Here is an 11,731-nt window from a genome sequence, read left to right as displayed (position 1 = left end):
AAATGTGTTCCCATGCATGTATGTAATGACAACTTATATTACAATGAGGGGATTTGTTTCTAAAGAAAACTATTCATCAAAACAAAAAGTCAAAGAAGGGGTAAAGGGTGTACAGCCCTTTCTCCTATGTACTGGGTATGTGTGTAAATAATCTGTCATCACCTTATTCTGTCTCAAGCAGAGTGGTCTGTGACATGCAGTAGGCTTTGCTCAGTGTTATTAGAATATCCTTTCCTTTCAGGCAGCTATTTAAGGGTGGATTCAGAGCTCTTTCTTCTCCTTGAACTAGTAAAGTGGGAATGTGGTACACTCCTTCTTTACAAGAATATTTTGGAATATATAATAATGCACTGATTTAAATCTTTGCAATGGGTGCTGTAATATTAAGAGCCCCTGAAGAGCCTCGAGCTTTTGTGGAAGTAAAATCTCTATAAATAGTAATGAGGTCAATTCTCTCATATTTTGAAGGGCATGAGTGAAGGTTTATAGAAGGGGATGGAGCAAAGGGAGCATAAGCCTGGATGTCATGATTTTCAAGTGTTTACAACACTTCTGTTCCAGTGACAGAGCAAAGCTAAACTTACAGTCCCTTTAAAATATGAGACTCAAGCTTATTATTACCATAGTGGGTATTCTCTCCATGCTTTTACTGCACCCTGAAATAATTCCTTCAGTTTATAGGTGAGTTTGCAATATTTTTAAAAGAAAGGGAAAAAAATCTCAAATAGGCTAATTAAAACAGCAATTCAAACAGGTAGTATGAACACCATTTGGATGTCAATATATACCCATACAAGAAAAGTAGGTTGGGCAATTGGGAATATTTTAAATCTTTCACTAATCCCTGTTGGAGACCTGAAAAAATAAATGAATTAGTGATACTTTGTATGCCTGTTATTTATGGGTCACAAATTTGGCTCTATGATTTCAAGCAACAAAAGCATAAATTCAAACGTAATAGATTATAAGATTCAATATTCATAAGATTAAAACATAACAACTATTTGGGAAAAGTATTCCTTATAATGAGGCTAGAAAGAATGCTTTCCCTTGAAGTTCTCATAAACTGGACCCCGTGTCATGTAACAAGCAACATCCTTAATGTGGATGAAGCAACACATTTATTAATAATAGGGACATCTTTACTACAATTAAAGATAATTGCCTTATGCCAAAGTGTAATTTCATAAAAGCAATGGGAGTGGATTTTGGGAGAAGAGAGAGGTGGTAGTGTTGTAGCTTTTTCATTCCTGTTGTTTGGTGAGTGGGAGAAAGTGTTACAGATCTTTTATTCCCACCACAGGTTCCCACTCCAGTCCCACTCTGGTTTCTTGTCTCATGACCAAGAAGAATAAGGCACACAGACACCAAGAGTGAGTAAGGTAGAGTCAGATTTCTTAAGTGACAGAAAAGCTCTCAGCAAGGAGAGGGGACCCAAAACAGGGTTGCTGGCTGAGGGGCTAAGTTTGGGGGTTTTATGGACTGGGAAGGAGGAGGAGCACACTGACTGGTCTGCACATCTTGGAGAAGGCATCATTCAGAAAGAGACAGGATAGTGAAAAGAATCATTTGGAGGCAGAGGTGAAGCCTTGGCTCACAACCAGTCAGGGACTGGAGTGATGTTACTTTATCCAAACGAAGATTTGGCTCTCGGCCAATCACAGAATATGTAAAATAGGTGAACGGTAAGGACCAATCAGAAGAAAGCACATGACACAAGAAAAAGGCACACCAAGGAGAGAGAAATATGTTCAAAAAAGGAGTGGAATTTGTTCTTCTGGGTTCGTAGTGGGCGTTCCCATTTTGGGGCCGCAGCTTAATTTTCAGGCTGTTTTTAGTTTGAAGTTTTACCAAGGACCCACCCTAACTGCCTGCCTGACCCGGTTTCTTCCTTCCTCCTCTCTCAGAAGTCAATGTTGTACAGAGTTGTGGCTCTCTGTGGCTTCATGTTGGAATAGAATTTAGAATATTTATGAGTGAACAAACAATAAATATTTACCTATATATGCTCACCTAAGACAATATTCTATACATATTCACCTAAGCTTTGAAACCTACTGAGTGACAATATATAGATTAAATTTCCTATCAAGTACTGAGAGTTATCAAGCAAGAAAACAATGAAAATTTAGTAAAAGATAGTTATAGAGGGTTACTAGAATTTCAATGAACATACAAATGTGCTATTCTTTATACAACATGGAAAGAAAAGACTGTGATATTTATTTAAGGGAAGAAACATGTGCAACTATTCAAAAACAGAACAATGGAAAATGACGATAGTGGTGATTAGACCTACCATATATTAAAATCCATTACAAATCTACAATGATTAAATTCATATGGAACTGGTATAATATCAATGGACCAGATCCTAAGACAGTTTTGCTGGAATGAAATAAGCTATTTAGAAAGAAAAACAATCTGAGAATCCAGCAGAAACCATAACCCAAATAAATTCCATTTCAATATAAAATTGTGTTATTACAAAAAGAAATGTTTAACTAATAGAAAATATAGGTAAAACCAATTTAATCTCTTCTTTAAAAAGGACATTCTTAAACAAATTTTAAGAACAATCTTCAATAAACTGAACAGTCATGCAAAAGATGCAATGATGAAACCTAACTGAATTTTGGATAAAGTAATAGAAGACCATAAAATAATGAAAGACTTATTTTAGGAGCAATAGGAAAAATTCAAATAAGGACTGGATATTAGATATCATGTAATTTTTGGTCAGGCACCGTGGCTCACACCTGTAATCCCAGTACTTTGGGAGGCCAAGGCGGGTAGATTATCTGAGGTCAGAAGTTCAAGACCAGCTTGGCCAACATGGTGAAACCCCGTCTCTACTAAAAATACAAAAATTAGCTGGGCCTGGTGGCAGGCACCTTTAATCCCAGCTACTCGGGAGGCTGAGGCAGGAGAATCACTTGAACCTGAGAGGCAGAAGTTGCAGTGAGATGAGATCGTATCATTGCACTCCAGCCTGGGCAACAAGAGTGAAACTCCGTCTCAAAAAAAATTAATTAATTAATTTTTTAAAAAGACATTATGTAATTTTTGTTAATTGTCTTAGGTGTTTTAATGGTATTGTAGTACATAGGAGAATATCTATATTCTTAAGAGATTTACAACGAAGAAGATAGCAGCCCAGTGTCATGATGTCTGAAGCTTACTTTCAAATAGTTCAACAATAATAAATAAATATCTCTCATTTACTTATATATACACAAACATATATATGCATATATGTATATGTATGTATCATATATTGAGGTCAGAGAAAGGAGAGAAAATGTGACAAAATTTTATCAGCCAGTGAAATCTAAGTAAAGAGTATACAGGGCTCATTGGATTATTCTTTTAATTTTTCTGAGTCTGGAAGTTTTAAAACAAAAAGTTGAAAGGAAAAATAAAGTTGAAAATCAAAAGAACATTAGATTTAATGAGTTAAAAGTGTAAGGCATCTATATGTCAAAAAAAGGATACTTCTAAGTTACATGGCAAATGGTTATATTTTTAACAAACAAAAGGTTCATAAAAGTTATTAAAGAAAACATTAAAAAACCACAAAAGGAAAATGATGCAAACAGATGCTCCCCAGAAAAACTTCAAGTGACTATCGATATATGAGAAAATCATCGCTGAGAAAATAATGTCAATTTCACTAGTCATCAACAAGAAAATGGAAGATTATTTTCCCCTATAAAAGTTAGCAGTTTTGTTTGTTCTTTTGTTTTATTTTGTTTTTAATGGTTATACTTAATACAACAAAGGGTGCCAGAAGAGACATCTTTTCAGTGTTGAAGGGCTTGCAAAATGGTACAAGAATTCTGGAAAGAAAATTTGAAATGGTTTCAGAAACATGAAGAGTGTACAAACTTTCATCAAGTAATTATGTTTCTGGAAATTTATTCTGCAGGAGGAACCAAAACTTGGACAAAGATTGTACACCAAAAATATACATTGTCGCATAATGCAGTTACAATAAAGTAAAATAAGAAACAATTTCAATGTCCACTGTTAGGATATAGGTAAGCAAAACTTTTACTACATGGCACATCCACGAATAAAACATTATGACATTACTAATAATGTATATAAAAAGTTTAATGACATAAGAAACTTCATATAATAAAATCTTGAGTGAGAAAAACAGAGTAACAAGCCATATATGCACTACTCATCCATTATGAAAAAAAGTTTATTTAAAAATCATGAAAAAAATGCTGAAAAAAATACCATGACGAAATATGAACAATGGTTGCCTGTAGGTAGTGTGATTATCTATGTTTTGTTTCCATTTTTATACTATTCTATATTCCCCAAATTTCTTGTTGTGAGCAATACATGCTGCTTAGTGAGATACAAATAAAGTTCATTTAGAAATGCTTGCAAAGACATTAATAAAGAGAAAGAAGAGAGCCTTCAGGTTACCTTGAGGTAACCAAAAACATACTGGAGCCCATCCAACACTGACTTGGCAATATAAATACATATGTAACATAAATATTACATAATATTTAATATGTTTATATTTAATAATATATAAAATGCATTATGTAAACAGAAATAAAAACAAACCATATACCTCAGAGACCAAACATAACTTTTTGAAGACTTTCCAAACAAGCTCTGTTTTTCTACATTTTAATAAGGGTCAAAATATTCTCCAGAGTTTTTTGTTTGCCTATTTGTCCTGTTTTGTTTTGTTTTTATTTTCAGATAAAAGAGTTGAACATTAAGTAAGTGGGAAACTCTGACGCGGGGAAAAAGAAAGTTGTAGGGCTCTACCCAAATGAAACACTCTGAACACACACTTCTGCCCTGTACTACTCCATATTTGTAGTTAGACACCTCTTTGAGCAAAATTAACTTTTTTGAATCATAGAAACTCACTTACCTTAACAATATAAATCTATTCTGCATTAGAAAATCAAGATATAGGGAAAGACATACATATGACTGGTTTAAATTTTTCACATATTTATTTTTAATCTCCAATTAAATTTGAAGACTTGGACTGGAAAAGTCAATCACTTTGCTTGCCCATTATTTCCCTGTACTTCCTAACACTCTTTTAAGATCTACTCATATCTCCTTTGTCAGAGAGAATGTTCCCACAGGACTCACCGAATGCACAGAAAGACATATGACCCAAAACCCAGGCATGGCTGATTGTACCCAAAGGACACCTAATTAACTGCAGTCTCTGTGATTTTCTCTTCGGAGAATTTCCAGTTAAAATACAGATAGGCCCAATTCATTTTCTGAGGGTAGTCTACCTGTCAAGTTACTGAATTAGTGGCTGGGATTACCACCTAAAGACTTTTTTGTGTTAATAAGCCAACCAACAGAGCTGGGCTATGAAGAAAACCAAGAAAAGGAAGTAGAAACCCATAGCTATGTAATGAATACAAATGATGCAGAGAAAGTGGGTGGATTAAGATGCTGTGGTTTCTGAGGGCTTTCTAGTTCTCTATTTCAGCACCTCACTCAGGCCTGCCTACATATCCTACCTTTGGTTTCATATGTCTAATGTCTTATGAAAACTTTCCCTTTATTTAAACAAGCTTTAGTTGTTATTTTGTTGCTTGCTACCAAAGCATCTGTCTTAGTCCATTCTGACTGCTGGAACAAAATACCAGAGATTAGGTAGCTTATAAACAAAAGAAATTTATTTATCACATTTCTGGAAGCTAGGAAATCCAAGATTAAGGCAAATTTGCTGTCTGTTGAGAGCCCATGGATGGGTTCATGGTTGGCACATTTCCACTGTTTCCTAACGTGGTCAGAGACAGCCCTCTTTATAAGGGCACAAATCCCATTCATGAGGGCTCTGCCTCCATGACCTAATCACTTCCCAAAGGCCTCACCTCCTAATACCATTAAATTGGTGATTAGGTTTTCAACGTATGAATGTTAAGAGGCCATAAACATTCACAACCTTCAGACCATAGCAACATTCTTGGATAAAATATATACTTCTCCTTTCTAAATTACATTGAAAGGTGGACAAGCTGTGTATTTTTTAATCCATCTTTAATAGATTAGGAACTGAGTCAAATAATTTAACATCACATGTCTAGTTACTGAATCCATGGGACATGAACTTAGATTTCCAATTCTAGTTCTTCCGCTGCTAACTCCTCTGTGTCCAAAGGGCAATGCTATCCTAAAAGCCATTGAATACATCAGCAGAGGTCTGTTTTCAAGGTGGTATAACTGGGAAATGCTACATCTGGGTCCTACTCTGGTAACATTGTGCAAGGAGGCTGTGGATGAACAGTTCAATTGAAAGCATCAGGACCACTTACTTATAGTTCTACCACCAAATTTGTAGAAAAACTCCAAAAAACTGTTTTGACATTAACTGTTAACCAAAATTTATTGCAGCTTCTATTTTAACTACAGCTATAGTGTCGGTGTTGAATTGTTCTTTTCATCAAGAGAAAAGCAAGTGAAAACGCCTTCTAGTTCCAGTGTTAAAAATGTTCTGTAAGCTCAATCAAACATCTTCAAATCTATCTAAAAAGGAATAAACAGCTAAAGTCAGCCAGAATCTATTCTATGCTCTTGAATATAGTATAACTAAAGAAATACAGTTAATTTACTAATACCTATTACAATAGCTACCTTTGTTTTTGAGACAGAGTCTTGTTTGTTACCCAGGTTGGAGTGCAGTGGCTCATGGCAGCCTCAACCTCCCTGGCTCATTAAATTCCATGTGGCTCACTGTCTCAATTCTTTCAGGAATTTGCTCAAATTTTACCTTTTCAATGGGACCCTTCTTGATCTGCCTATTAAATTCAGGCATTTGAGACCATCCTGGGTAACATAAGGAGAGCCCATCTCTATAAAAAAATGTAACGGTCAGCCAGGTGTGGTGGTGAGTGCCTGTAGTTCCAGCTACTTGGGAGGCTGACGTGTTAATCTTGGATTTCCTAGCTCCCAGAAATATGATCTGCCTATTTAAAATAAGTCCTGGCCCCTTATGCACCTAGTCCTATACCATACTTTACTTTTTTCTGCCTGAATTTAAGCAATCCTCCTGCCTCGGCCTCTCAAAATGCTAGGACTACAGGCAAGAGACACTGTGCCTGTACTACCATTTTTTAAGTGCCTACATTGTGCCAGGCACTTGTCTGGGTTCTTTGCACACATTATTTTTTCATTCATTCAACAAATATTTCATGGATCATACAGTGTGCCACTCACTGTTCACACGTGACAATCCCTGAGAATACGACAATGAACAAAACAAAGTACATGCTCTCAACAAGTTTCTCAGACTTCATTTAATTGTTACAGTCAACTCACTGTTGTTACCACTTTTTTAAAGGAGGAAAATATCCCCCCAAAAGTTAAGTAATTTATGCAAGGTACCCAATTGATGAGGAGTAACCTAGACTTCAGACTTAAAATTTCAGGTTCTTTCCATTTGACCACAGTGCCTCTCATTAAATCATTGAGTATGGAAAGTGAGACATATTTATAGCCAGGAGAACACGGTTATGAAGCTGATAATCACTGATAATCCATGCCAGGACCTTCTCACATATATTAGTTTCTTGATGCATTTACTACAAATGTAGATTACTTTCCATAAAGTAATACTCCCATTGAAACCAATATTTCCTAAAACACTTAAACAACACTTGAAATATATCATTGGATTATCACTGGATCAGAATCTAAAATACTCCAAAGTCAATACAAACAACTTTCCAGATGTTCAATATAAGGTGAATGCAAGCAATTTCATTAAATCAAATTAGGCTAATTTCGTTTTTATTTTAATTCATTCATATATATGGAGTGCCTATTATGGGCCAGAACCAGTTCTAAGTGCTTGAATACTAGAATGAAAAAACAAACTTCTACTCCAATGGAGTTCATATTATTTTTTAAAAAAAGAAAAGAAAAGAAAACTTGTTGTCATAAGGTAGCAAGTGCAGAAAAGAAAAATAAAGTATGGTATAGGACTAGAGGCATAAGGGGCCAGGACTTATTTTAAATAGGCAGATCAAGAAGGGTCCCATTGAAAAGGTAAAATTTCAGCAAACTCCTGAAAGAATTGAGACAGTGAGCCACATGGATGCCCAAGCAAAGACTCATCAACTTCAGTTTTCCTAAGGTGAACATATCACGGTTATTGGGAACATCAGGATCGGAGAAGCAGCGGGCACCGGGTTATGTAGGATCTTGTAGGCCATCATAAGGAGTTTGGCTTTTACTCTGAGTTACATAGGAGATTATTGGAGAGTTTCAAACAAAGAAATTTTATTACATATAATTTAATACATATAACACATATAATTTATTACATATAATATAATATTATACAGCAATTGCTTAAAAGAATCCCTGGCTATTGTGTAGAATAGACCATAGGAAGGCACAGGGTGGAAACAAGGAGATGAGTTGGGAGGCTTGTAGTAACCAAGGTGGGAGATGATAGCATCTTCCATCAAGAGTAGAAGGGGCCATATTCCTGGAGACATTTTCATTGTAGAGCCAGTAGGGTTTTCTAACAGATTGGATGTGGGGTTTCAAAGAAAGAAATCAAAGGTAACAACACGATTTTTTGCCCCAAGCAGTGGTGATGATAGAGTTGCCTTTTACCATGGCAGGAGGAACACATTTGAAAGGGTAGTTGTCTGGGCCGTGTTATGTGTAATTTGCAACATGAAGAAAGTCTTTCCCAGAAGTGACTGCCTGTGTCAAGAGCTACTGATAGGCTGAGTGACAGGAAGGCTGAGAGACTAATGGATTTAGCAATATGGAGGTCACTGGTGACTTTGACAGAAGCTGTTGTGATGGAATGAAATGATAGGAATGAAAGACTGTTTAGTATGGATGAAGAAGCAATGGGGAAAGAGAAATTGAAGGCAGCAGATAAAGTCGCCTTTTTTGAGAAAATGGGCAAAAACTGAAAGAGAAAAAAAGAAGTTAAGAAAAAAATATTAAATAACAAGTTAAAATTGAATAGCATTTTTATTTGCTGACAGAAATGGCCCATTAGAAAGCAAAGAATTGGGCCAGGCACAATGGCTCATGCCTGTAATCCCAGCTCTTTGGGAGGCCAATGCTAGAGGATGGCTGGAGGCCAGGAGTTTGAGATGAGGCTGGGCAATACAGCAAAATCCCGTTGCCATAAAAAAAAAAAAATTAATCATTAGCTGGGTGTGGTGGCACACATCCGTCATCCCAGCTATTTGGCAGGCTGATGCAGGAAGATTGCTTGAGCCTGGGAGTTTGAGGCTGCAGTGAGCTATGATGGTATCACTGCACTCCAGCCTGGCAACAGAGTGAGACCCTGTCTCTAAAGAAAAAGAAAAGAAAAGAAAGAAAGCAAAGAATTGATGGGATCTATTCTTGCAGAGGGAGAGTGGATGAGATTGATATTATCCACTTCTGGTGAGGAGGCTGATATTAGAAGTGTGGGTAGTTCATTCACATCATAGTATACATGATTTGTGATTGCAGTAGCTCAGTATATTACATAATTTTTATTATTATCCTTATACTACTGATACAGAAATCAATTTCTTTGCAATTTGCTAAAAAGACTGTACCTATTTTCTCACATAAATTTAATGAATCAAAAATGAGTAATCTTATTTTTATCACTATTTATCTAAATTTATTCCATGATAAATATTTCAATGTTTACATCATGTAGCAGTGTGTGCATAAATATTGAGAGGCAAGTTGTAAATTTAAAGAGGACACAGTCTTCCCTGGGAACCTGTCCCCTAGTTCTCTGCTGCATGGTGTACTATTAATTATTCAGCATTCAAGAAACTCTTCCGGTGAGGCTGTGTCTGGCTCTCACTCTCCCCGCCATTGCAGTACACTGAGCTCCATAGGGACAGCACCGGGGCAAGTGAAAGCTGGACTGGCACAGGGCAACTCTGTGTCTTTCTGAGGAAAAATAATGAAACATGGGCAGAAGAGATCTTAAGAAGCTGAGAGGCAAAATGTCTTCACAGCATTCTTGTGCAAACTTGTCAGGAGGAGCACAAGAAGCACAACGAAGATGCTTCGGTCAATTTCTCAAAATTATCTAAGACATGCTCAGAGAGGTGGAAGACCACGTCTGCTAAAGAGAAAGAAAAATGTGAAGATATGGCAGAGGCAGACAAGGCCTGTTATGAAAGAGAAATGACAACCTGTATCCCTCCTAAAGGGGAGACAAAAAAGAACTTCAAGGATCCCAATGCACCCAAGAGGCCTCTTTTGGCCTTTTTCTTGTTGTGTTCTGAGTATCACTAAAAAATCAAAGGAGAACATCCATCCTGTCCTATGCGTTGGTGGTGGTGTGAAGATGCTGGGAAAGCTGTGGAATGACACAGCTGCAGATGACAAGCATCCTTAGGAAAAGAAGGCTGTGAACCTGAAGGAAAAATATGAAAAGGATATTGCTGCACACCAAGCTAAAGGAAAACCTGATGCAGTGAAAGAGGGAGTTGCCAAGGCTGAGAAACGCAGGAAAAAGAAAGAGGAGAAAGATGAAGAGGATGAGAAAGAGGAAGATTAAGAGGATGAAGATGAAGAAGAAGATGATGATGATGAATAAGTTGGTTCTATCACAGTTTTTTTCTTGTCTATAAAACATTCGGCCAGGCGCAGTGGCTCACACCTATAATCCCAGCACTTTGGGAGGCCAAGGCGGGCGGATCACGAGGTCAGGAGATCGAGACCATCCCGGCTAACACAGTGAAACCCCATCTCTACTAAAAATACAAAAACATTAGCCGGAGGTGGTGGCAGACACCTGTAGTCCCAGGTACTCGGGAGGCTGAGGCAGGAGAATGGTGTGAACCCAGGAGGCGGAGCTTGCAGTGAGAGGAGATTGTGCCACTGCACTCCAGCCTGGGCAACAGAGCAAGACTCCATCTTAAAAAATAATAATAAAAAAATTTTTTTTAATAATAAAACATTTAACCGTCCTATACACAACTCATTTCTTTTAAAGAAAAAAACCGAAATGTAAGACTATGTAAGATGAGTTTTTAAATTATACAGTGTCTTTTTTTGTATAATTAACACAGTAACCCACTGTGTCTTTAAATAGCCCCTCCTGGTGGTATTCTCAATAGCCCCTAACCTTGCCTGGTACAGTATGGAGGTTGTAAATTGGCATGAAATTTAAAGCAGGTTCTTGTTGGTGCAGAGCACAAATTAGTTATATGTGGAGATGGTAGTTTTCTACATTTTCAGTTGTCTCTGATGCAGCTTATGCAAAATAATTGTTCTGTTAACTGAATACCACTTTAATTGCAAAAAAAAGTCGCAGCTCTTTTGTTGTCATTCTGAATACTTACAAGTATACATAATTTTTTTTATTAAAACGAAACAAAGAGACCCTTCCACTTTGCCTTCTGTCTGATTCATCTCCTACCTCACTAACCATTCCTCCTCCTGTCTCCAGTCCATTACTCCTTTCCATGATCCCATCCTTATCTCCCTGTATCTTCTCCTTTTCAATTTATCTCCTTAGAAAATTTACGTGGTTGTACAGTTCAAGTACCTCTTCCATATGTTTCTTCTCCATTTTACTTCTTGACCCTCTTAGGTGACAGATAATCGAGATTTAAAGATTCTGGAATTATCTCAAAGCAACATATCTAAAACCAAACAAATCATCTCTTGGTCTTGCCATTTGTGACATGGTTCTGCTGGTTCACTGGGCTTGCATGTTCTAGTTAGGGTAGGTTTC

At 36.9% G+C, this 11,731-nt stretch overlaps 1 pseudogene; it reads left to right on the top strand.

Annotated features, from left to right (window-relative positions):
• Nucleotides 1–9,953: 9,953 nt before the first annotated feature.
• LOC103240347 (high mobility group protein B1 pseudogene) lies at nt 9,954–10,880 on the top strand (annotated as a pseudogene).
• Nucleotides 10,881–11,731: the final 851 nt, after the last annotated feature.

The sequence above is a fragment of the Chlorocebus sabaeus genome, chromosome 13 (assembly GCF_047675955.1).
Source record: "Chlorocebus sabaeus isolate Y175 chromosome 13, mChlSab1.0.hap1, whole genome shotgun sequence".
Taxonomy (NCBI): domain Eukaryota; kingdom Metazoa; phylum Chordata; class Mammalia; order Primates; family Cercopithecidae; genus Chlorocebus; species Chlorocebus sabaeus.
Note: the sequence above shows the minus strand (reverse complement) of the source record. Positions and strands in the feature narration are given on the sequence as shown.